Source organism: Pipistrellus kuhlii, unplaced genomic scaffold, assembly GCF_014108245.1.
Source record: "Pipistrellus kuhlii isolate mPipKuh1 unplaced genomic scaffold, mPipKuh1.p scaffold_m20_p_8, whole genome shotgun sequence".
Taxonomy (NCBI): Eukaryota; Metazoa; Chordata; class Mammalia; order Chiroptera; family Vespertilionidae; genus Pipistrellus; species Pipistrellus kuhlii.
The window spans coordinates 51958248-51981700 of record NW_023425584.1 but is presented as its reverse complement, the minus strand read 5'-3'; the positions used below and the strand labels follow the sequence as shown (position 1 = coordinate 51981700).

General features: G+C 45.3%; 1 protein-coding gene across 3 annotated transcripts in view; it reads right to left on the bottom strand.

Moving 5' to 3' along the window:
- The window catches only part of TRIM2 (tripartite motif containing 2), a 94224-nt gene extending 71345 nt beyond the window's left edge, over nucleotides 1-22879 (bottom strand). The window contains exon 1 of one of the 3 annotated variants that reach the window (XM_036425407.2): nucleotides 22748-22879. The gene's annotated coding sequence lies outside the window, so the exon portion shown is untranslated. Of the gene's footprint in view, nucleotides 1-8329; nucleotides 8347-22747 lie in introns of those variants that run through there. The other 2 variants (XM_036425408.2, XM_045576679.1) reach the window with 2 other exon arrangements.
- Between the last annotated feature and the right edge of the window lie 574 nt (nucleotides 22880-23453).

The following is a 23453-nucleotide window of genomic DNA, read 5'->3' as shown; positions in this document are numbered from 1 at the left end:
AACTTTGTTTAAGCAAAACTGTGTATGTAGACTACAAGCAAAATCCTTTTAGAGGAAATCCATGAGAAACCCAGTTTGTTTTCTAGCCATGAAATTGTATTCAAGATGAATAAAAGAGAACTTCTTCTGTGGGGTCTATAGCTGAAGTGGAGATATTAAGAGTAAATCTCACAAGAAAAAGAAGCACTTTGCACAGGGCCTCCCATTCCCTTCCCTCCAACCCCATCCCTTCCCAAGCTCTTAGATCCTTCATGGTTTGGTGGATGGTTTGGCTTTGAGTGGGATTTAGCCTTCAGGCATGAACTGCTTTGCACTTCAGGTTTCTATACTGAGATGTTCAGGGAGGAAGGAGATGAAGGACCCTCAAAGGGTAATTGCTGATTGATGGCCCAATATAGGGAAAAACAGCGAAATGATTGCAGACTGCCTTCACTCATCCTTCCTCTACACAAATGGCACCCTGTCACATCACTTCATTGTACAACATGACAATGTGACTTCCATGTGACCTGGAGCCAATAGAACATTTGTCACTTAAGACTCATTTGTTGCAGAGTGTATGGCACAACAGATGGATGAAGCATTGCTTCTCTGAAATGAAAATAGTTTTGTAAAAAAAAAAAAAAAAAAAAAAAAATTCTTTCTAATGGTACAGGAATCTGGAGACCATGTTCTATAACTATTTATGAAATTTGGTTTTGATCAGTGGCTTCATTATTCGCTTAGATTTAGAAGAGAAAGACATTGAGTCTTGGCCATTTGTTTTCTGCAGCAATCAAGAAGTCAACCTTCAGCCCATTTGAGTACCTTTTTATCCACTCTCCTTGGGTAGCTTCTGACTGGCCATGCTAAATAAGAGGGATCTAAAATGCCTGCTAACAGGATACAAAATTAACGCCAAGAAATCCATGGCATTTCTATACACCAACAGTGAAACTACAGAAACAGAGACTAAAAAAGCAATTCCATTTACCATCGCACCAAAAAAATTAAGATACCTAGGAATAAATTTAACTAAGGAAGTAAAGGATCTATATGCAGAAAATTACACGACACTGAAAAAAGAGATAGAGGATGATGTAAGGAGATGGAAGAACATACCATGTTCATGGATTGGTAGAATCAACATCATCAAAATGTCCATACTTCCTAAAGCAATCTATAGGTTCAATGCACTCCCCATTAAAATACCAAGGGCATATTTCACTGACCTAGAAAGAACTCTCCAACAGTTCATTTGGAACAATAAAAGACCCCGAATAGCCACAGCAATCCTGAGAAAGAAGGGTAAAGTAGGAGGGATCTCAATACCGGACTTCAAACTGTATTACAAAGCCACTGTTCTCAAAACAGCCTGGTACTGGCACAAGAACAGACATATAGATCAATGGAATAGAATCGAGAACCCAGATATCAACCCAAATCAATATGCTCAATTAATATTTGACAAAGGAGGAAAGAATATACAATGGAGTCAAGACAGTTTCTTCAATAAATGGTGTTGGGAAAATTGGGTAGACACATGCAAAAGAATGAAACTAGATCACCAACTTACACCATACACAAAAATAAACTCAAAATGGATACAGGACTTAAACATCAGACGGGAAACCATAAAAATACTAGAAGCATCTTCAGGCAGCAAAATCTCAGACGTATGCCAAAAGAACTTCTTCACTGATACTGCCCCTAGGGCAATGGAAGCTAAAGAGAAAATAAACAAATGGGACTACATCAAAATAAAAAGCTTTTTTACAGCAAAAGAAACCATCAACAAAACAACAAGAAAGCCCACGGTGTGGGAGAACATATTTGCAAATAACACCACTGATAAAGGTTTAATCTCTAACATCTACAGACAGCTGATACAACTAAATAAAAGGAAGATGAATGATCCAATTAAGAAATGGGCAAGGGACCTAAATAGAATATTTTCAAAAGAAGACAGAAGGAAGGCCAAAAGGCACATGAAAACATGCTCAAAGTCACTAATTATACGAGAGATGCAAATCAAAACAACAATGCGGTACCATCTCACACCTGTCAGAATGGCCAACATCAACAAATCGACAAACGACAAGTGTTGGCGAGGTTGCGGAGAAAAAGGAACCCTCGTGCACTGCTGGTGGGAATGCAGAATGGTGCAACCACTGTGGAGAACAGTGTGGAGTTTCCTCAAAAAACTGAAAATGGAACTCCCATTTGACCCAGTAATCCCACTCCTAGGAATATATCCCAAGAAACTAGAAACACCAATCAGAAAGGATATATGCACCCCTATGTTCATAGCAGCACAATCTACAATAGCCAGAATTTGGAAACAGCCTAGGTGCCCGTCAGCAGATGATTGGATCAAAAAACTATGGTACATCTACACAATGGAATACTATGCTGCCATAAAGAAGAAGGAATTCTCATCATTTGCAGCAACCTGGATGGAATTGGAGAACATCATGCTGAGTGAAATAAGCCAATCAATGAAAGAGAAACACCACATGACCTCACTCATTTGTGGATAATAAAGAGCATTATAAACTGATGAACCAAAAGATAGATATAGAGACAGTAAAGCAACAAGCAGATTGTCAAATTACAGCGGGGAGGGGAGGAGGATCTGGGGGAGATAATAGATCAACCGAAGGACTTGTATACATGCATATAAGTACAACCAATGGACATAAAACTATGGGGAGGGAGGGGCTATGGGGGAGGGAGGGAGGGGGGCAAAAAAAAATCATTAAAATATGTAAAAAAAAATAAATTAATTAATTTTAAAAAAAAATAAATAAATAAATAAATATTTGTTTTATAAGTAGTCAAAAAAAAAAATAAAATAAAAAAAATAAAATAAAATAAAATAAAATGCCTGCTAACAATTCATGAGCGGTTCACTCTTACAATCTCCTGTGTCTAACACAGCAATTATTTAGCCTTTCACAAGTAGAATCTGAGGCATGGGGTTAGTAGAAGCAGTCCTGGACATATGCCAAACAACAAAGAGGAGCCAGCTGCCCCAAATCTGCAAGGAGACAATTCACTCACCAACTCCAAGGGGATTACTACTGAGATAGCCTATGCGCTGCCAAGGCAAACTGTATCTAATCTTGAATTACAAAAAGGTGTGGAGGTCGAAGTCAGAACTGACCTAAACCTTCCCTTCTTTTGATTATCCTGCAAATTCCTGCCCTTTTCCTTTCCCCTCCTATGCTTCTAGTTCACTATTTTAATTCCTGGCAGAATCATAACTAAGACAGTCTGCCCAGCAAATAAGATAGATGGGTCTCTCCCATTAAGTCCCATAGTCAAGGAGATACAGGCAGCTAAAAAGATGCAAATCTAATTCAATGTGGCTAATGCCTTTTTTTTTTTTTTTTTTTTTTTAATCCCTAGACAAAGACCAAGAAAAACCACCCTTCTGCGAGGCTTTATTATAGTAGTATAGCTTTGAGTCCAGGTTGATTGTGCAACACTAATTTAAATAAATTGCAAGTAGTCAGAAAAAGAGACAGTTCTTTGTTTAGTCTGAGCAGCTAGGTTCATGATTAAGGAGACCTGATCTCATCCTCTTCATTAAGGCAAAGCTCAAGGATATCTATCATTTACCCTCTGTTCATTTTGGTGCTAACCCACTTAACCACTGTACACATTATAGGAATAAAACTCATCAACAAATAGGAACTTGGGGTTAGGTAGCAAGTGTCACTTCACCCAGGTCATGTTGAAAGAACCAAGAACATACTTTTCACTATTAATGGAGGCAAAGTTCAGGTCAAGGGGCCATCTTTTTATATTTTTAAATATATTTTTATTTATTTCAGAGAAAGGAAGGGAGAAGGAGAGAGAAACATTAATGATGGGACAGAGAATCATTGATGAGCTGCCTCCTGTATGCCTCCTCCTGAGGATTGAGCCTGAAGCCCAGGCATATGCCCTGACCGGGTATCACACCCTGACCTCCTGGTTCATAGGTCAACCATTGGACTCAAGGGACCATCTTGATTCCCTCAGGAAGCAGGTATAGCTGGACAAGGGAAGAGAGTCCTATCATAGTCCTTGACCTGGTTTCCCAGGTGAGGAAGTCAGTTTCCCAGGTGGAGGGATGCTCACTAATGTTTGAAGATGCCCCCTGAAAATTCCTTGAAGGCTTATGTTCTGCCTTTCACGCTATTGTACTTTTTCAGATCATAAAATAGGGACCTTGAAACATAATATTTGCTCAGTAAGTCCAGTTGGCTGGCAGACTCAGCTTGAAAAACATCATTTCTTTCTTCTACCTGGGTTCTATGTCAAATCTCTCTTTTCAGGTGTCTTAAACTGAGAGATTCGTTTGCTTTCTGGACCTCAAAATTATGATCCCTGAAGGTCAGCAATGAGAGGCCCGAAATGCTAGTCTGTATCCTAGGGGGAGATACCCAGCTCAAGCAAGACATTGCCTCTGGATATTTCCATTGAAATCAATGGCTACATTTAAACGAAAAAAGACATCCTTCAATGGCAGCAGCATTCTAAAACCTGAGCAACATTTACAAGAAGAAGATAGTGATTTAAAAGGCTAATCGCCTCCCAGAACTGCAGCTGCCTCCAGCACACTTCCACAGATTGCTCTGGTTCCAACAGCCTGCACTTCTTAGGCTGAGTCGTTTCACTGAAAATGCAGCCACAGCTTCTATTAGAGCACGCTTACACTGTCATGAATTAATGAAGATGCTGGCAGACAAGGTATTCTTGTTTGACTCAGGGCACATCCTAATCTTTCTGGCCAGTCCTTCTGCCTAAATAAATTTCACCTAGACATCCAGTGTGTTATGAAAAAGAACATAGTGAAAACTCTAGGGTGAGGATATTTCTGTTCCAGAATTAAGATGAGATTCAAAGTCAGGATATGCAAAAATAACCGTTTTCCATAGGAAGGAACCAGTATTCGTTAGACAAAATATTTGCCAACAAAAACTCAGTTTCTGAGGTTGAATTTCCACTAAACCCTCAAAAAAATACATAAAAGCTGCCCGGCCAGTAAAACAGTGACGCGGTGCCCTTGGATTGATTCCCCTTCACTTCCCCTCTACTTACTTATCTCAAAGGTTCCACTTGCCAATTCTTCGAACTCCGAGACCAAATACCATCCAAACGAAAGACCATTCTCTGCCAGAGAAGATAATAAGCTAAACACACAGACGACTGCCAGGGGCTCTTTCAGACCTGCCAACGAGCAGGTCAGACTTAAGGCCTATAACACATGTGAGTATAAGAAATATGTTGGCGATACAGTTCACTCAGCCTTGACTCAAGACTTTTAAGATAACAGTCTCCGAGAGACTTCTCAAGCAGACACTGGGCTGTATTTTCTCATGAAACCCAAAAGGAAAGCCATCATTGCTCCATCTGCATCATTAGCAGCAGCTTCAAAAGCATCCTGCCAGCACCTGCCAGCATAAACCTTTAGAGCCTGTGCAAATCAAGCTAACACTGCCCTTTGGGAATCTGCAACTCAAGATGGATTTGGTGCAAACTATGCAGTGGAGAGGTGAGAAAGGAAGAAAGTTCTGAAGTGTTTTCTTCTCAGATTTCAGGATGGCTTTTTCAAAGGTTCCTTGTGCCTCGCTGGGTTACCCTACTGAATTATCTCCAGCGAACAGGCAAATTCGCACCAAGCAGCACTTGGAGAGGTGGGGAGTTACTGCTGCTCAGAAAAGGCCAAATAAACAAATTACTCATGAGATCCAAGGTCAATATCCAGTTTTCCCCCCAAAGTAGTCAGTAAATAGAAATTCAAAGGGCGGAATTCAACTCAACGGCAGACTGAAGAAAAGGTCAGAGATATGCTGATAATTTTCAAGGAGACTCCCTAACCCATTTAGATTCATATTCTATGTGAAGATCCTTCTGCTTGTGTTTCAATATGAAGCAGAAGTAACAAGCTGACCAGACAGTCAGGAAATCATGCAAGTCAACATTCAAATGATGATGCAAGAGAAATAATTCAAGATGTAGGTGCCAATGGGATTTCCAATAGAGGATTTAATAGACATAGAATTTTCCAGGAAAATAAAAGCAGGATTTGGGGGAAAAGTTCTGAGAATACTGATAAGGGGACATTGTCACCTAAACAAATCTTGACACTGCAAGGTACTATCCTAGATTCCACGATCCCAAATAAAGTCATGGCAGGTACCTACATGGGATAGTATGGAAAGGGGGAAAGAATAGAGAGGCTACAGGGAAAAGAATAAGGACTGGTGTTAACCCTTGGTACCCAGGGGGAGCTAAAAGGGGAATGGATTTGGGGTACATAGAATGCTTTGAGTCTGACAGGCATTTCATGCTCCAAATCTTCCTGTCTGCCCCCAGCCTCTATCTGAGTTGTGAGCAGCATTAAGTTTTTGATATGGAGCATGTACTTTTTAGAACACATCAGTCAAAAAGAGTCCATATGCCAGTCTAGATCGTGACTGAATTATGTCACCATGAAGACATTTCATTAGCTTAGGTGGCCTACCTTGGCTCATCGGAATCTGTATTTAACCAAGGGAGGGGGAAGGCAGTAGGGGCTTTTTTTTGTTTTTTAAAATTCATCTTTAATCGCTGGATGCATCTAAATTTGAAGGAGGGAAGGTAATGTATGTGTGTCATAAAGAGTTCAGTGACATGATTTGCATCTTTGGTTAATGTTGTGATAGTCAAAGTGTCCTAAATCATTCCTGCTCTTTTGTTTCTTACAGTTGAATGGCAGGCACTAGGTCTGCCAAGGATGAAGTCAGGTGGCAATCTGAGACTAGAGGTCAAGTAGAAGTGGGAGGCAGTGAACGGAGCACCATACCTCCTCCCACCCCTGGGAAAGGACCTGGAAATGCAGGTTGTCATGCAACAATAACTATCTAAGTATATAAAAGCCTAAGTGACTGAATGACTGAACGACCAATCAGTCAACTGGTAGCTATGATGCACACTGACCATCAGGGGAAGGTGCTCAATGCAGGAGCTGCCCCCTGGTGGTCAGTAGGAGCTCTGCTCAACCAGAAGCTGGGCTCAAGGCTGGCTAAGTGCAGCTGCTGCAGCACAATCCTCTCCTGCCTCTGGCAGCAGGTGCTTCGGGGCCAGGATGAGTGGCAACGGCTCTGGCCCAGTTTAGGCTCCTCCACAGCCACCTTAGGCTTCCTGCACTGCTACATCCCCTGAGGGGTCCAGACTGGGAGAGGGCACAGGCCAGGCTAAGGGACCCCACCAGTGCCTGAATCCGTGCACTGAACCTCTAGTATTCTTATAACACTGATGTAAAGGTTAATCTCCATTTTCAGAAGAAAATCAGCTATAAGGTGTTTACTGAAAAAAAAAAAAAAAAGCATTGGTGTATATACTACCACAGAACCACTACCCTCCCACTCGAAAGACTAACCCAATCTTTGGATGCCTGGAATTCTAAGTGCTCTAAAATTAACTATTAAAAAAGCCATTTTAACCTAAAGCTGTCTGTTTCACAAATTAAGGCTGATGATTTGGGGCGAGGGGGATTGAGGGGAAGAGGACAGAAGGGGTGAAGAAGGAAGCAGTTGCTCTAGGGTTGAACTACAGGGGGAATGGATTTGTGGTTCACAGAATGTTTGAGTCTGACAAGCATTTCATGCTACAAACCTTCCTGCCCACCCACAGCCCATTACCTGAGTCGTTAGCATCATGAAGTTTTCAATACGCAGCATGTACTTTTAGGAACACATCAACCAAAAAGGAGACCTTAAAGGCCTCAAAAATCCACATCCCCGCCTCCAATAAGCCAGAACCGTAGTATGAACTTGGGCAGCGAATAAGAGTTGAGGCTTATAAAGAGGAAATCTATTTGAGTAATTTTAGGGGAAATGCCCAAAATTTAAGAAGGAGGAGGGGAGAGGAAATGCAGTTTACAAAAATTATTAAAGCTACTGCTTTAAGATTGCAGATTGTCTTTTTTTTTTTAAATTTTTTATTTCCTGCCTCTGTGCAAAAGGCCGTTAAAAGCTTTACTTCCGAAGCTTTGCGCTATCCTATTTAAGGAATGGCCTACGGTCCCCACCCCCGGAGACCTCCGCCGGCCCAGCCTGGGAGCTAGGCAACGTCAAGGTCGAGCCCCGCGGACAGCGCCAGCAGCCGCTGCCCCCAGCGCCCGCTCCGGGGTGGCTTCTCCTGCCTGAGCCGGGATCCCCTCCAGGATCCGAGCGGGGATCCGGAGGCGCGTCTGCAGGCTCCCGCACACCCCCGTCCACCCAGCCCTGGGCCCGGGGCCGGATCCAACAGGACGGGACCAGGCCCGCGGGGGCCGCGGTGCTCAGCCAGCCCCGCCGCCCGCGCCCGGACTTACCGCGGGGCCGGCCGCTGGGCCGGGGCGCAGCTCACACCCGGGCAGAGGCCCCGGCCCGCCGCCGCTCCTGGGTCCCGTGTGTCGGAAGGTGACCCGGCGTTCCCGCCAGCCGTTCTGCGTGCTACCCTGACGCTGGGACCGCACAGCAGCGGAGGGAGCGCGGCCTCCGGGCTGGGCTCGGAAGGTCCTGATCTCGGAGCCCTGGGTCCCCAGGGGGCCTCTGCGGGGCCATTTCCACGCTGCGCTCAGGCCCGCAGCGCAGACATCTGTGCTCCAGACGCCGGGAGGCAGGGCAGGTCCTGGACTGCGCGCTGCCTGGCTTGCCTCGCTCCGGACCCGGCCTGGGAGCTAATCCCACACCGCTAATCCCTACAACCCTTGAAAACAACACAACATGCGGGCGGGTGCCCAGTTCCAGAGGGATTCCCAGCGCGGTGACTCAGGGCCCCCGAGGCCAGCCTCCCGGAGGGCCAATCGCAGCCCCGGGCGCAGGAAAGAAGGGGAACGCGCCCTGTAAACACAGATGCAAACTGTCCTTTCAGGGGCAGCGACTTGGGTCTCACGGGGCCCAGAGAGCAGCAAACGGCCAGCCTGCATTCAGGCCTGGTCATTATTAAAGCAACCACAGCTCCTGAATGGGAGAGAGGACAACATCTCTGCGTTTACTTTCATTCTGGCAAATAGTCAGCTACAGCACAATCAGTTCTGAAAATAATGAGAGTTTCTATTCCTCAGGGCCTTACTTTTTACACTAAAATACTCCCCTCCCCTCTCCTCCGATTTCCCTTCCCTCCCTTCCTCCCTCCCTCCAATGATTACCTCCCTCTCTCCCTCCTTGCCTCCCTCCCTTCCTTCCTTCCTGAAACATTTATGACTATCTCCTACATGTCGTAATAGATTGAAAACACAAGTAGTAAAAAAAAAAAAAAACCTGAAGCTTTTACTCTTAAGTGCCTTATTATTGGGGGAGGGTGGTGAGAAGGGGGGAGGAGACCAACAATTAGAGTGCATTGTGCAATTGCTGTGATAGTGTGTGCCCAGAGGGTTACAGGAACATAGAAGCAAGTTTTAAATAATGCTGGGAATCAAGGAAGGCTTCCCAGAGGAGGCTGCATTTGAGTTTTGAAACCTGAGCAGACACCAAATAGAATAGAGAGAGAGAGATGAGAGATGAGAGATGAGAGAGAGAGAGAGAGGGGGAGAGAGAGAGAGAGAGAGAGAGAGAGAGAGAGAGAGAGAGAGAGAGGATCTGAACCACTGAATGGCTGCAGGAAGCAGGTGCAAGGAGCAAAGGTGAAAGATGGCTTATAAAGGGTGGCAAGGAGTCCAACCACACAGGTTTTATCTACTAAACTCTGGGATTTGACTTTTGTTTGGAAGCGATGGGGACACTAGGAAGGATTTTAAGCAGCTGGGTGATTTGATGAAAGCCGTGTTGCAGAAAGATTAATGTGGAAGGCAAATGGAAGGAAGACAGCCTGGGGAGGGAGTGGAGGTGGGGCTGGGATGGACAGGAAAGACTCCAAAGATGTGAAAAAGGTGGGACCTTTAGGATTTGGTGCCTGATAACAGGCAGCGGAGTGGGGTAGTAGGCTAACACCCAGCTTCACTGAGTGAACACTGGGGATGGAGGGAACCACTCACCAAGAGAGAAAAATAAGGGAGGAACAGGTGGGACCAGAGAAATGATGACTTAAGTTTAGACAAGCTGAGCCCGTGGTTTTTGTGGAGTATTCGATGCAAGTGTCCCAGCAGGCCAGTCAGTTGGATTTGTAGGTATTTGGGGCATTATGGGCTAGCTGTATAAAATAGGCAGTTGCCCACTTATAAGTAGAAGCAAATACAGGAGTAGAGAAAAACTCCCTGAGCTTGCTAGAGCTGTCCTAGCAGAGCACCGTAAAACGAAGTGGCTTGAACAATAGAAATGTATCGGCTCACCGTTCTGGAGGTTGGATATCCAAGTTTAATGTGTCAACAGGAGGGACCCTCTCCCTCTGCCTGCCGCTGGGAGAGATCTGTCCTAGCACACTGTCTTAGCTCCTCCTAGTCCTTTGGCTTGTGGTAACACAACCCCAGTCTTCACCTAGCGCTCTCCCTGTGTGTCTGTTCAAATTTCCCCTTTTTGTAAGGACATCAGTCATATTGGAGTAGGGGCCCACCCTCCTGCAGTATGACCTCATTTTAACTAATTCCATCTGCCCTTATTCCCATCTCCTATTGGAAATCACTCTATATCCAGATAAGGTCACATTCTAAGGTAGTGGGGGTTAGGACTTCAACATGAATTTGGGGGACAATTCAGCCATAACATTCACAGACTTGCTGTCTCTATGGACTTGCTTATTCTGGACACTTCATATGAATCATACAAGATGGGCCTTTTGTGTCTGGCATCTTTCATTTAGCATTTTTTTAAAGGTTTATCCATATTGTACTATACATAGCATGAATCAGTCCTTCATTTGTTTTTATTGCAGAATAATATTCCATTGTACAGATAGACCACATTTTGTGTATCCATTTCATCAGTTCATAAACATATGCACTGTTTTCATTTGGGGGCTAGTATGAATAATGCTCTGAATATTTGTGTATAGTTTTTTGAGGGGACCTATATTTTCATTTCTCTTGGTTACAACCTAGGAGTAGAATTGCTGGGTCATATACTTAACATTTTGAACAACTGCCAGACTCTCTTCCAAAGCAGTTACATCATTCTATACTGCCATCAGCAATGTCTGAGGGTTCTCATTTCCTAGTGGGTGTGAAGTGGCATTCGTTGTGGTTTTGATTTGCATTTCTCTAATGACTAATAATGCTAAACATCTTTTCTTGTGCTTATTGGCCTCTTGGGTATCTTCTTTAAGAAATGCCACTTTTTTGATGGTGTCATGATAGACTTTAATAAATTTATTTAATTTTTTTTATTGATTTTAGAGACAGGAAGGGGGAGAGAGGGAGAGAGGGAGAGAAACACTGATGTAAGAGAGAAACAACTAGCAATTGCCTCCCTCATACATCCTCACCTGAGATCAAATCCACAACTTGGGTATGGAACCCGCCACCTTTCAGTGTATAAGGTGATACTCCAACCAACTGAGCCACACCGGTCAGGGCTTTAATAAATCAATTTTATGCTCAAACTAACTAGAGTAACTTCTGTCATCAGTAGCTAAGAACACTGACAGATGCAGTGGGTTCTCTTAAATAGTATCAGTCGGTTGGTTGGATGGTCAGATGGACATACAGTTGGTCACTTAGCCTTTTTTATATATAGATTGCTTTAAACGTTTTTTTCCCCCCAAAGCATTGCCTATTCTATTGGAATTCCATCCACATTTCCTGGATGCAGACACAAAGTATCAAAGGCCACCCCTAATGCAATTATGAGCACAGCTACTAGCAGCCCTACCATTTATTTCCCATCTCTATCCAGCCCTGACCCGGCACGCTGGCCCTCCTGTGCAATGCCCTCTCTCCCCACAGACTCTTCCCACTCCGCTCCTCCCTTTCCTGTTATATTGTCAGAGCCACGTGGAATCTTATGAATGAGATCAGTGTCCTAGTAAATCTTTAGATCATTTATAATCATCAGTGCCCAGGAAAAAGGCTTTGCAAAAACTTGACACATAATAAGTACACATGAAATTGAATTGAATCTCGTGTCCTATTTCTTTAGGTTTCGCTTTTATTCTATGATAGAATTTATGCAGTCATTGATTTTAAACTTTCCCTCAAATGGCCCTGTGTGGAGGATTAGGGCCTTGATGGGTCTGCAGAGCAAACCTATGGTGTTCAATTTGTAACTGAAAGAATGGAATTCTTTAGGGAATTGATGTCTAGGAGGCGGTGACATGGTGAAACAAGGTAAAGTTTCGCAGGTAAAGTTCTCGGTACACAGACAGGAGCTAAAGAGCCATATAGGGGCATTGGGAGACTAAGGGGCATGCATTTCCTGGCAGAGTTTTCTGGTGGGTTAGGCTTCAGGGCCACCACCGCTCAGTGCTCTGGGCCTGTTTAGTGTTTGTAGGCTGTCTTATCCTGCCTCCTTGCTGCTGGACCTGTGAGACTGAAACTCTTCAGATTAGGAACTTCATAACCCTCCCTCCCCCCCCTCCCCCCCGACACACCTCCTGGAAATAGCTGGAAAGAGCATGCGTTCATTCAGTCACCAACCCGCCCAGTGTTTACTGAGCACACACTCCGTGTAAGGCACCACTCTGGACACAAAGAGGAACAAGTTTCCTTTCCTGCAGTAAGGAGCTGGATGACAAATGCGGCAGTCAGGACAAACACAACGATCTGTAATCCCAAGTAGAATGGACTTGCAACAAAAGGAGCATAAAAAGCTGTCTTGATGACTCAAGGGGAGAAGAAATAGCCCACTTTTTTCAAGGAGTAGGAAAGGCTTTATGGAAAAGGTGGGTAAGGAAAGCTAGGCTTTTGGCTTAGAATTTTTTTTAAAAAATATATTTTATTGATTTTTTACAGAGAGGAGGAGAGAGAGACAGAGAGCTAGAAACGTCCATGAGAGAGAAACATTGACCAGCTGCCTCTTGCACACCCCCTACTGGGGATGTGCCCGCAACCAATGTACATGCCCTTGACCGGAATCGAACCTGGGACCTTTCAGTCCGCAGACCGATGCTCTACCACTGAGCCAAACCGGTTTCGGCTTGGCTTAGAAATTTACTGGTAGGACCTCAGGCATAACTCCTGTTCTCCCTAGGCTCCCAAACTAGTTGGGAAGAGAGTCACACATCCCGGTGGCTGCCATTCAAGGCCATGTGTGATAAGTTGGACTTGAAAGAGTCGCAGAAAAGTGAGTGATTATTTTCAATGAGACTAACTAGGAACGACTTTATGGGAGGGTGGGCTTGGGCCCTGACAAATGGAGAGGCTTTATTAACATGCATATTTGTAGGTAAAAAGCAATTAAATGCTCTAGAAAAATCTGGAAAACCCAGTAAAGTATAAAGAATAAAACAGAAACCATCTATAGACCCTATAGATAAATATATTGCCAGATATATATATATGCTTAATAAATATTTATGATCTCACTAACTGAATAAATGACATTATCATTTATTGTCTTAATTTTTTCTCGTGCATATTTTTACTATGCACACCATTTTGAAAACTCCTTTTAAAAACACATCCTATGCCTTTTAAATCTGTAAAATATTTGAAAACACATTATAAATAGCTGAAGAACATTCCATTAATTATATACCATTTATGCAACCAGTTTCCATATTGCTTACATTTACGTTGTTTCTAAATTTCCAATTATTATAAGTCAAACTTAAATGAAATCACTAATCACAAATCATTGTCCACACCTCTACAGTCTTAGCATAGATTCCTACAAATGAAACGGCCACGTCAAGGTGTGTTAACTTTTCCAGGGCTCTCAAGAAAGTAAAACATTGCACAATTACTTCCTAGAGAAGGTGTATCAATTTACACTCCCATTAGCAACAAATTGGAAAATATTAACCTGATAAGGAGAAAATAGTAACTCATTGTTCTTAAGTTTTCTATTTATTTGATCCCTAGTGGTGTAGAACATTTTCAATATGATTGTTTCCATCAATATTTCCTTTAAGTTGATGATCTTTGTCCATTTATCTTTGGGGGACTTGGAGAGAATCTGCAATTCTTTCAGCCAATCTGAGGTCTCCCATAGTTATCACTGTGTGAGCATCCTGCCAGGGTGCGATCTTATTTTTTTTTTAAAGTTACATTATCATTCATTTATCTCTCTCCCTCTCCCTCTCCCTCTCCCTCTCCCTCTCCCTCTCCCTCTCCCTCTCCCTTCTCTCATTATCTCTCTCTCTTTGCCACAATATGGTCCCTAAACACAGCCAACTACTTCATCTGGTGCTCAGAGGAACTGTGGTCTGTTACAACACTGGAGAGAGAACTGGTTATTAGAATTATTGAGAGACAGTATTCCCAGATGGTCAGGGGCCATGTAGACCTGGGACTCTCTTTCTAAGGGCTGCTTTCAGAACCCGACCTCCTCCTGTGCTGTGCCATGCAATGCCACTGCTCCCTTATGGACTCCCTGAGTCTTAGCTGAAGTGCTTTCCCGCTGCTTCTGTGGGGTCTGTTCCTGCGGAGGCTGGTGTGGCCTTTTCCACACCTTCCACAGTCCAAACGCAGCCTGTCTCTGATAGGAAGCTCCGACGGTGGCCGTGGATGGTGGCCCTCTTCCTCTGAATGCCACAGCATTTTGAAGTTCTCTTACAGCCTCCCAGTCTCCCAGGAATTCTGGCACGCCTCTCCCTCATTACTGCATAACCTCTCTGAGGCGTCTGCATGACTGGGGCTATGTCTTCTTTATGCCTGCATTCCCATAACACAGTTAATGGAGATCCAAAAATGTTTTACAAATTAAAAAATAAAATGTTATTTAATAGAAACACTAGGGATGGGGACAAGCTACTTTGAAAGGGTAAATAAAGTTTAATTTTAATTGTACATCAGTCCCCCCTGCCCCCATCCACATTTTTGGCTATCCATAGTCAATCATAGTCCGAAAATATTAAATGGAAAAGTTCACCTTACTTCATCACAACACGAAGAGCAAGTACAGTACAATAGATATTTTGAGAAAGAAAGAGGGCATTCACATAGGTTTTATTATAGTATATTGTTGTAATTATTCTATTTTACTCTTTGTTATTGTTGCTAATCTCTTACTGTGACTAAATCATAAATTAAACTTTATCATAGGTATGCCTGTATAGGCAAAAGCAGAGTGTATGTAGGCTCGGTACTATTCACAGTTTTAGCACCCACTGGGGGTCTTGAAAGATATTCCTTGTGGATAAAGGGGAACTACTGCATTGGTTGTGGTAATGTCATGGACTGAACTGTGTTTTCTCCTCCATTTGTTATGTTGAAACCCTGACTCCCATGTTAGGAATATTTGGAGACAGGGCCTCCAGAAAAGTAACACGGGTTAAAGGAGGTCATCAGGGTGGAAACCTAGTCCAAGAGGATTAGTTCCCTACAAGAAGAGGAAGGCAAGCAGAGTGTTCACTCTCCTCATCTGCAGTGAAGACATAGCGGGAAGGCCCTGTCTGCCAACTAGAAAGAGAGCTCTCATCAGAACCCAGCCATGCAGGCACCGTGACCTTGGACTTCCAGCCTTCAGAACCACAAGAAAATAAATGGCAGTTGTTTAAGCCAACAAGTCAGTGGTATTTTTATGGCAGCCTGTGCTGACAAATACAGTGGTAATGGTAAGATGTTAGGTAGAAATGGAAGAAAGTCCATCTAAATAAAAGAGCATGAATACCTCCATCAAAGAACTAACAGAATCTCAGGTTGGGCCTTTAGGGGCTGGCAACTAAAGGAAGAATTAGGAAACAAGCCTCCCTTTGTCTCCTCATAAAAAGCACAGGATGCCCTCTTCTTTCACAGCTGCATTGCCTCTGTGGTAGAGGAATTACAACTGGAATCCAGGGACTCAGAAACTGAATTGGGGTTAAACCATTAAGTTTAGATCAAATGTAAAGTCAGCAGAGGCAAAAAAGCACCAAAATAGTATTTCAAAACCCTTGGGAGGTTGACGAGGAAATTGCTGCTGCCTTCCAGTAGACTAAGAGCAGACTTTCTTATGTTTCTCAGAATGATGATCTGTAATCACCTCAGGCTGATGCGTTAGCCATGCAAAGACATCGCTGAGCCTCCAGGGACGTCACTCAGTAAAGGCATCAGGCCATATCACAAAACCAGATGCTGAGGAGGAGCACACGAGAAAGCCAAGAGAGAAAGAGAACGACGCTCTTGTTCTCAAGTCCTTGCCAAAAACGCAGTCATCCTAACTCTACATATTTTAAATGAGTGTCATGCTTTGGTCCAAGGAAGGTTTTTTTGTTTGAAACTTCAAAAGAACAACAACCAAAACAAGCAAAGGACAGTTTTTTTTAAAAAAGAACTGTATTTCTTAGAACTATTGTGATTTAATGTCTTTTCAATTCCTCAATTAGAGATGGGAGAAAAAGGACATGAATTTTTTTTTTTCAGAATCTCCTTTTGTCCAACATGTGGAGGAAATATGTTTTTAAGTGAATCATTTTCTTATTCTATACAACACATTTCAATGTAGCCTGTGCTTAACTTCCAATATATATATATATATACCTGTCATACAGTTTAAAAAAACACAACAGTAAGTATAAATAACAGACAGAAAAGTGAACAAGGCCTATGGCAACAGTTAGTCGAATTACCCCAAAGAAAACATACTAGAACACCATCCAGAGATAGGCCATTACCAGCATTCCAGTGCCCCAGCCCAAATGTACTTTCATTTAGATACATTTTGTCATAAAAAGAATATTATTAATGGTGGCAAGTGCCCAGTTTGGCCCACAGAGGCAAAAGGGCTAACGGACACGTTGCCCAGGGGTGAGAGGGCATCTCCAGTTACCAGGGGCTTCTCTCACTTTCAGGTTCCTTAGTCAATCGTACCGTGCTCACCGGATACAAATCAGCATAACCATCCAGTGTTACGGGCAAGCCATTTTGTCATATGTATCCAGAGCCTTACAAAATTTCTCTATCTTACGCCTTAGTCATTCCAGCTTAAACATTCCCCCGCCCCCCACCCCAAGCAGGATCAGCGATGTGGTCACGGATATGCATGTAGACGGCACCTAAGAGCAGCAGCTGGCATGGCTCTGCCACTCCTTCCTTGTGCAATCCGGGACAAAACGTTTGACCCATCTCTCTGTGCCCTGGTTTCCTCATCTGTTAAATGGTTGTACAAAGTGTAAGTTGGTCATGATGCACAAAGAACCCGAAATGGTGCCTGTTACACAGTTAGCAATTCAACAAATTGTTAATTATGAGCTATTTTTACAAAACATTCATCATTGTATTATTTAAATAGGAAAAGGTTTAATAGAAATTAAATGACTAGAAATAGGGGGATGAATATGTCTGCTCTTGTGCATCCTACCAAAGAATGCAATGCACCCCTGTGGGTATCACACAGTGGTTGGAAAATGCAGGCTTGGCCGTGGCTGGGTGGCTAAGTTGGTTGGAGCATCGTCCCGGACACCAAAAAGGTTGTATGTCAGGTCACATACCTAGGTGGTGGGTTTGATCCCTGGTCAGGGCACATATGGGAGGCAATCGATATTCTCTTTCACATCATTGCTTCTCTCTCTCCTTTTCTCTCTTTCTAAAAATCAACCGAACATATCCTTGGGTGAGAATTTAAAAAAAAAAAAAAAAAAAAAAAAAAAAGGAGGGGGGCACGGGGAGCCCAGCCAGCATGGCTCAGTGGCTAAGTGTGGACCTATAAATCAGGAGGTCATGGTTCGATTCCTGGTCAGGGCGCATGCCCGGGTTGTGGGCTTGATCTCCAGTGTGGGTGTGCAAGAGGCAGCCAGTCATTGTTTCTTTCTCATCACGGGTGTTTCTATCTCTCTCTCCTTCTTCTCTGAAATCAATAAAATATATATTTTAAAAAAGGGGTGGTGGCTCTGGAGCCTGCATGCTAGCCTGACCCTGGCCAGCTGTGCCACCTTGGACATTTGTTTTAACTCTCTAATCTGACTATCAGTTTCCTCACTGAGAATAGAGGATCGCAGTACCTATCTGGGAGGGAGAGCCTGCTCATATAAATGAAGCACTTAGAACAGTTCCTGGCAAACAGTTGGTGTTTCAGGCGTTTCACTTGAAGATCCAGTGCTGCAGCCTGATGGTCTGGTCATATATCATTGCATGAAGCTTCCCAGTAAAAGGCTGGGAGGGTACATGCCCTAGGAGAAGGCAAAGGACAAAGCCTAAATCCCCTTTGGAATCAACAGAGGTCATTACGGACACAAGCCTAGGCCTGGGAGCTCCGGGCACAATCGCCTTCCGAAGGAACTGGAAAGAGCCGCTCTGCAGGCAGCACCAGGACGAATGGCTTTGATTTAAAGGGGAAAACGAAAGGCTCCCAAACAAAATCTCCCATCACAGCAGCACACAAGTCCTGGCAGAGAAAGGAGCTGGGACAGTTTTCCCGGATCACCAATCCTCATCCACTTCCCAGCCTGCTGCCCTCTCCTCACCTCCCCCTTTGTGCTTTTCAGAGACTAAGAAACAGGAAATGGAGGAGCTGGATTTTCATCCCCTTGGAGGAGAAGATGTACAGTAACAGCTTCCACAGCAGGAGCTGTGAGTTGCTGTGATGTGACCCCCACCTCATGCCTGAAGCTCCGGTGGGGGTGCAGACACAGGCAAGACACCTGGTCTCTTTTCTCAAGGAGCAGGAACCCGGCTGGTATTGGGATGTGTCTCTGACCTCAATTCCAGGAAAGGACCAGGATCAGCGGCCACCCGGCCCTTTGTCCACCCAGGCCTATCCCACCCCGACCGCAGGTCCTTCACAGTCCACAGGGCCCCAATCCCACGGACCCTGCTCCTAAAAAGCCACAGCCAGAACTGGGGGCACCCCCAGGTCTGTGTGCAGGTGGCACTGAGGGGCCCAGTCGCCTGGCCTGTGAGAAAAAGGCAGCCTCACATGGGAGGCCCCATTCCCTGAATGCCCTCACAGACGTGGGGAGGGCTGCAGCTGCCTCTGCCCCTCCCAGCCCAGCAGTGACAGCTCAGACAATGGCACCCTGGATTCATTGCCTGTGCTGAGTGTGGGAAGAGAGCTGCCTTTTTCAGTCACTATCTTTCCTTGCCACAGTTCCAACAAGGCGTCTGGGGCTTGGAGGTCGCTGCTCCCTTACAGGAGTCTTCCTACAACCTTTTCGCAATGAACCGACTTTAATTAGTATTTCTGCTGTCGCCTCTGCAGTGTGCCCAGAGCACAGGGAGTATCCAGAGGACACAATACCTATCCTCGCTGAGGGCTTATTTAAAGGGGCCATGTTTTTAAGAAATCACTGATTGTTGCTGTGGTGCTTTTTTAATTGTGTGCGTGTGTGTGTGTGTGTGTGTGTGTGTGTGTGTGTGTGTGTTAAAAGTGCTCTTAAGAAAATAGAGCCTCCAGTTAGGGGCACTGGTCAAGAATCCTACATCCTGAGTCTTAGCTGTGTTTTTGGTCCCCAGGGATCTGTTAAGAGGTTTCTGGCTGTCCCTGGAAATGTGTTTCTTGCCTGGGAAGCACTAGCCAGCCATGGAGGGAGCCGGCCTCATAGATTCTACTGGATTTTTACCATAGACAGAGGCTCCTCAGCCACATTTTGCTTAAAGCTCCTGTATTTAGTTAAGCCTCCTCCCAACTCCCATGTTGCACAGGAAAACCTTGGGAAACTCCACGGATTTGAAACTGTCCTGGAAAGCATACAAGTGCTCTTTGTGGTGCATAGTTCTGAGGTCAGGTTACAGCTCCCAAGTTCCTGTGCCTGCCCTCTGGGAAGAGCAGGGAAGACCGGAGGAAAGGTGCCCAGTGAGAACGCCATCCTCCAGGGCCTGGTGGGAGCTCGGTTAGGGTAGCTTTAGCTCATTAACACATCAAAGAACAAGGGTGGAGGCTGCTTGCCCTGTCCTGGGGTTTATCGGGTTGATACCAGGCTTTGCGGGTGCTACAGATTTAAACATCTTCCTCCTGAACTGCCCCTAAGGAGAGATAGCGTTTCCCAAGTCAGTTCCAGGGACTGGGGTGAAGAAGCACATCTGCCATTTGCCAAGTGAGAGGTTGGCCCTTTGGCTTCTTGCGGTTTCTAGAGTCAACTGGTTGAGAAACTTCACTGAAGTTCTGTTTGCACAACAGCTGCAAAATGTGACATGTGCCATTCCCTCAGCACCAGCTCGTCAGGTGTGGCACCAGCAGAGGCAGGCTGAGAGGGGGGAGGGAGGATACACCCGGTGGTTAAAGACCCACCTACCCAGGAAAAGCTCTCCTTGGAAGGCTGAACAGGGCTGCAGGTGTGATAAGGGGTAGTGTTCCCAGCAGGTGTGGCGTTCCCAGCAGGTGCAGCCTGAGGTGACATGATGCTGAACTAAATGGCTCCCAGGAGCTCCCCAGGGGATGCAACGGCAGTTTGCGGTTCTGATTCACTTCCATCTTTTTTTGATGAGTCACCATGGAGCAGGGCCAGGAGCCAGAGGCCTCCCCTCAGTTGTCCCTTCCTGGCATTGGGCTCACAGGAGCAAGGCTGTTACTCGTTGGCACTATCACCCATCTCAGGGGAGGAGTTCTGGGCTCTCCTTCTCAGTTGTCAATTATCTTTCTGCAAGAGGTCATATTTTGGTGGCAGTGTCTAGACAGATTCTTGAAAATCTCTCTATGAATGCTAATTCTAATCCACAGGAAATCCTCATCTCATAGCACAACATTAGGCACTGGAGACCTTCCTAAGGATCCACATTTAGGGTCACTTACAAGCTGTGTGGTTTTGTGCAAGTTACTTCACCTCTCTCTGCCCCACTTCTTTTCTCTGTAAAATGGGGACTTCAAAGGGGTTAGTGAGGCCTGCCTGAGATAGTGCAGGTAAAGGCCTGGCACACAATAGGTGCTCAATAAATGATAGCTATCATTACCATGTGTACTTGTCATCGTCATAGCATTTCATCCATCCATGTTTGTTTCTTTGGCTTAATAAGCCAAGGAGAACAATCCTCGGTATTTAAACGCTCTAGGAGAATATTACTTTTTATTGTAAATCTCCTATTTCAGCATTAGTGTATGCAAATTCTGTACCTGAAAATATACTGTAAGTGTCTGAAATTCCAGGAGCCTGGCATGCCCACCGTTCTGTAAAAGAAGCTAGGCAAGAGCTGTCTTTGTGTCTTGGGGTCTCCTGGCATTCACCCCATCTTCTCTGTCACCAGGCTTCCTGTTTCTTCTTCCTCATCTTGCCAATACCTGGGGGTGGGTGTTTGGTGGGAATGTGAGAATGTGCTGACAGGAAAAAGCACAGGATTTGTGGGGCCTGAGGGAAGGTGAGATGAAGCACATCTCTATGCCCTTACTGACATCTCCCCCACCCCCCTTCTCCCGGGCTCACCTAGGAACAGCCCTCCCCCCTCCCCCCCCCCCCCTGCTCTCGGGCACTGCGCTGAAATATTCCTGTTGCTTTCAGTTGGTTAGAACGCCATCCGATATACCAAGGTTGTGGGTTTGATCCCCATTTAGGACATATATAAGAATCAACCAATGAACGCATAAATAAGTGGAACAGCAAAATGATGTTTCTTTCTCTCTCCCTCTTTCATCAATCAATCTATCAATCAATTAATAATCAATCTTTGAATCTGATTTAATTCTTCTCAACATGTATTGGCTTTAAACATGCTGTCCCTAGATAATACAGACACATTATGGGGTTTAGGGGAGGAGGGGAGCTGTATAAGGCCCTAGAAGTATTGAAGTCCCATGGTTCACGTTTAGCTTCCTCTCAACATTGAACTACACCTCTTCATCCCTAGCAAACACAGACTGTGGGTTCATCGATTTTATACCACGAGGCTCATCTGAAAGGAAAGGACAATGTTCTCTGATTTTCTGTTCAGCAGGAGGCAGGAATTGCCGAAGCAATTCCCAGGGCTTTCGCTGCTCCCTCCCTCTCCAGGCTCCCTTTGCGGCCCAAAGGACAGCACCCCCCTTTGCTCTGAGTGTCCCTGGCACTGGAGGAGGCATCTCACTGGGGCCAAATGGGGCACGATGATAAATCAGGCCCCAAAGACCTGCTGAGCAGTTTCCAGCCCTCAGCCCTCCCTCATTTAGAGAAACCAGAGCAAACCGCAGGCGGGCGGGCTGAGTGCATTTCGGTTTCCATTCCACCTCACAGGGTGTCCTCTGGCTCCAAAGCCGCCTCCTCTCTCCTCCTCTCTCGGATGGTCAAGGACAAAAGCTCTAATCGCCTGGGGCTGTTCCTTCATTCCGGAGCCCCACCGCGGGCGGCCGGCGGCACTGCCCTTTGAGCGCTTTTATGGGGCAGTAAAACTTTACAGCCCGCCCGCTCTAAACCGTCCCCACGTTTCTGAAAAGAACGATTGATGACACACAGGACTGGCTCCGTTTGCCCTTTGAAAAGATCAGCGGACATCAGACCCTTCCCAAGGAGGTCTGCTGTACTCCGCGGGCTCCCAGCCGGCTTACAGAACCCCTCAGGGGCAGGGCACGGCTCCTGCCTGGGCATCGCCACATTAGAAAGGAAAGCAGCCCCCGATTGCCACCACAGGAGCCCTGAGCCCTGCCTCTCCCCTATTGCTTTAGTGTCAAGCCCGCCACCAGGTTGTCTCTCTCTCCCAAACTTTTGCTGCCCTGCTCCTGTCTTGCCTGGGTGGGCTGGCGATCCCTGTGACCTTGGTCAGTAAGTCCTAGAGAACTGACCTCCTTCTGTCTTCCGCAGGAAAAAAAATAAATAAATAAAACCAGAAAAAGCCAGCAACTCCATCACAACTCCGCACAGTGCCCTCCGAGGATCAGGCAGTGCCCAGAAGCCTCCTTACCTGCGCTCCATAGCGGTCGCTCCCGCGCCCCGGAGTCCGGCCGCAGGCCCCTCGGCTGCGGGGACGCAGCTCCCTGCAGCCCACGGACAATTGGGCCCATTATAGTCTTGGGGCTGCCGAGTTAAAGAGTAGCCCTTACAAAAATATAAACAGCTTGTGAGCACAAGCCAAAGGGGCGGGGCTGCAGGCTCAGGGACAAAGGGAGCCAATGATTGGCCTCCGTAGGCTCTGTTGGCTTTAAGATATTGAGTTTCATTCTGAAGTAAGGGAAAGGAGACCTAGGAGGGAGGGGGGAACCAAAAAGGAAGGGCCAGATCCTTACCTGTGTGGCCCAGCCCCACGAAAGGGGCCCAATTGGAAAACTGCAGAAGACCAATTTCAAAGCGTTTGAATGCCTCCCACATAATAATATGTATTTTCAAAGCCACAGATGTGTGTTGTATTAGCCACCTCTGGTCTTCTGGGGTTAATTAACATAGTATTCATTGAGGCACAAGGATTTCTTCAATCAAAGAACAAAATCAAGGAAGATGCTTTTTAGGACAGGCTTATTTTGTTGACCATAATATCTGAGGAGAGGCACTCACCACATCCACAGAGAAAATGCTTGACCTGATTGGAACACCTTCTGAACCCAGGGGAATGGGCCTATTTTTATTCCCCAAACAAATGGCGCATGTTCATTTTTGAAAAACTCGTTTAACCT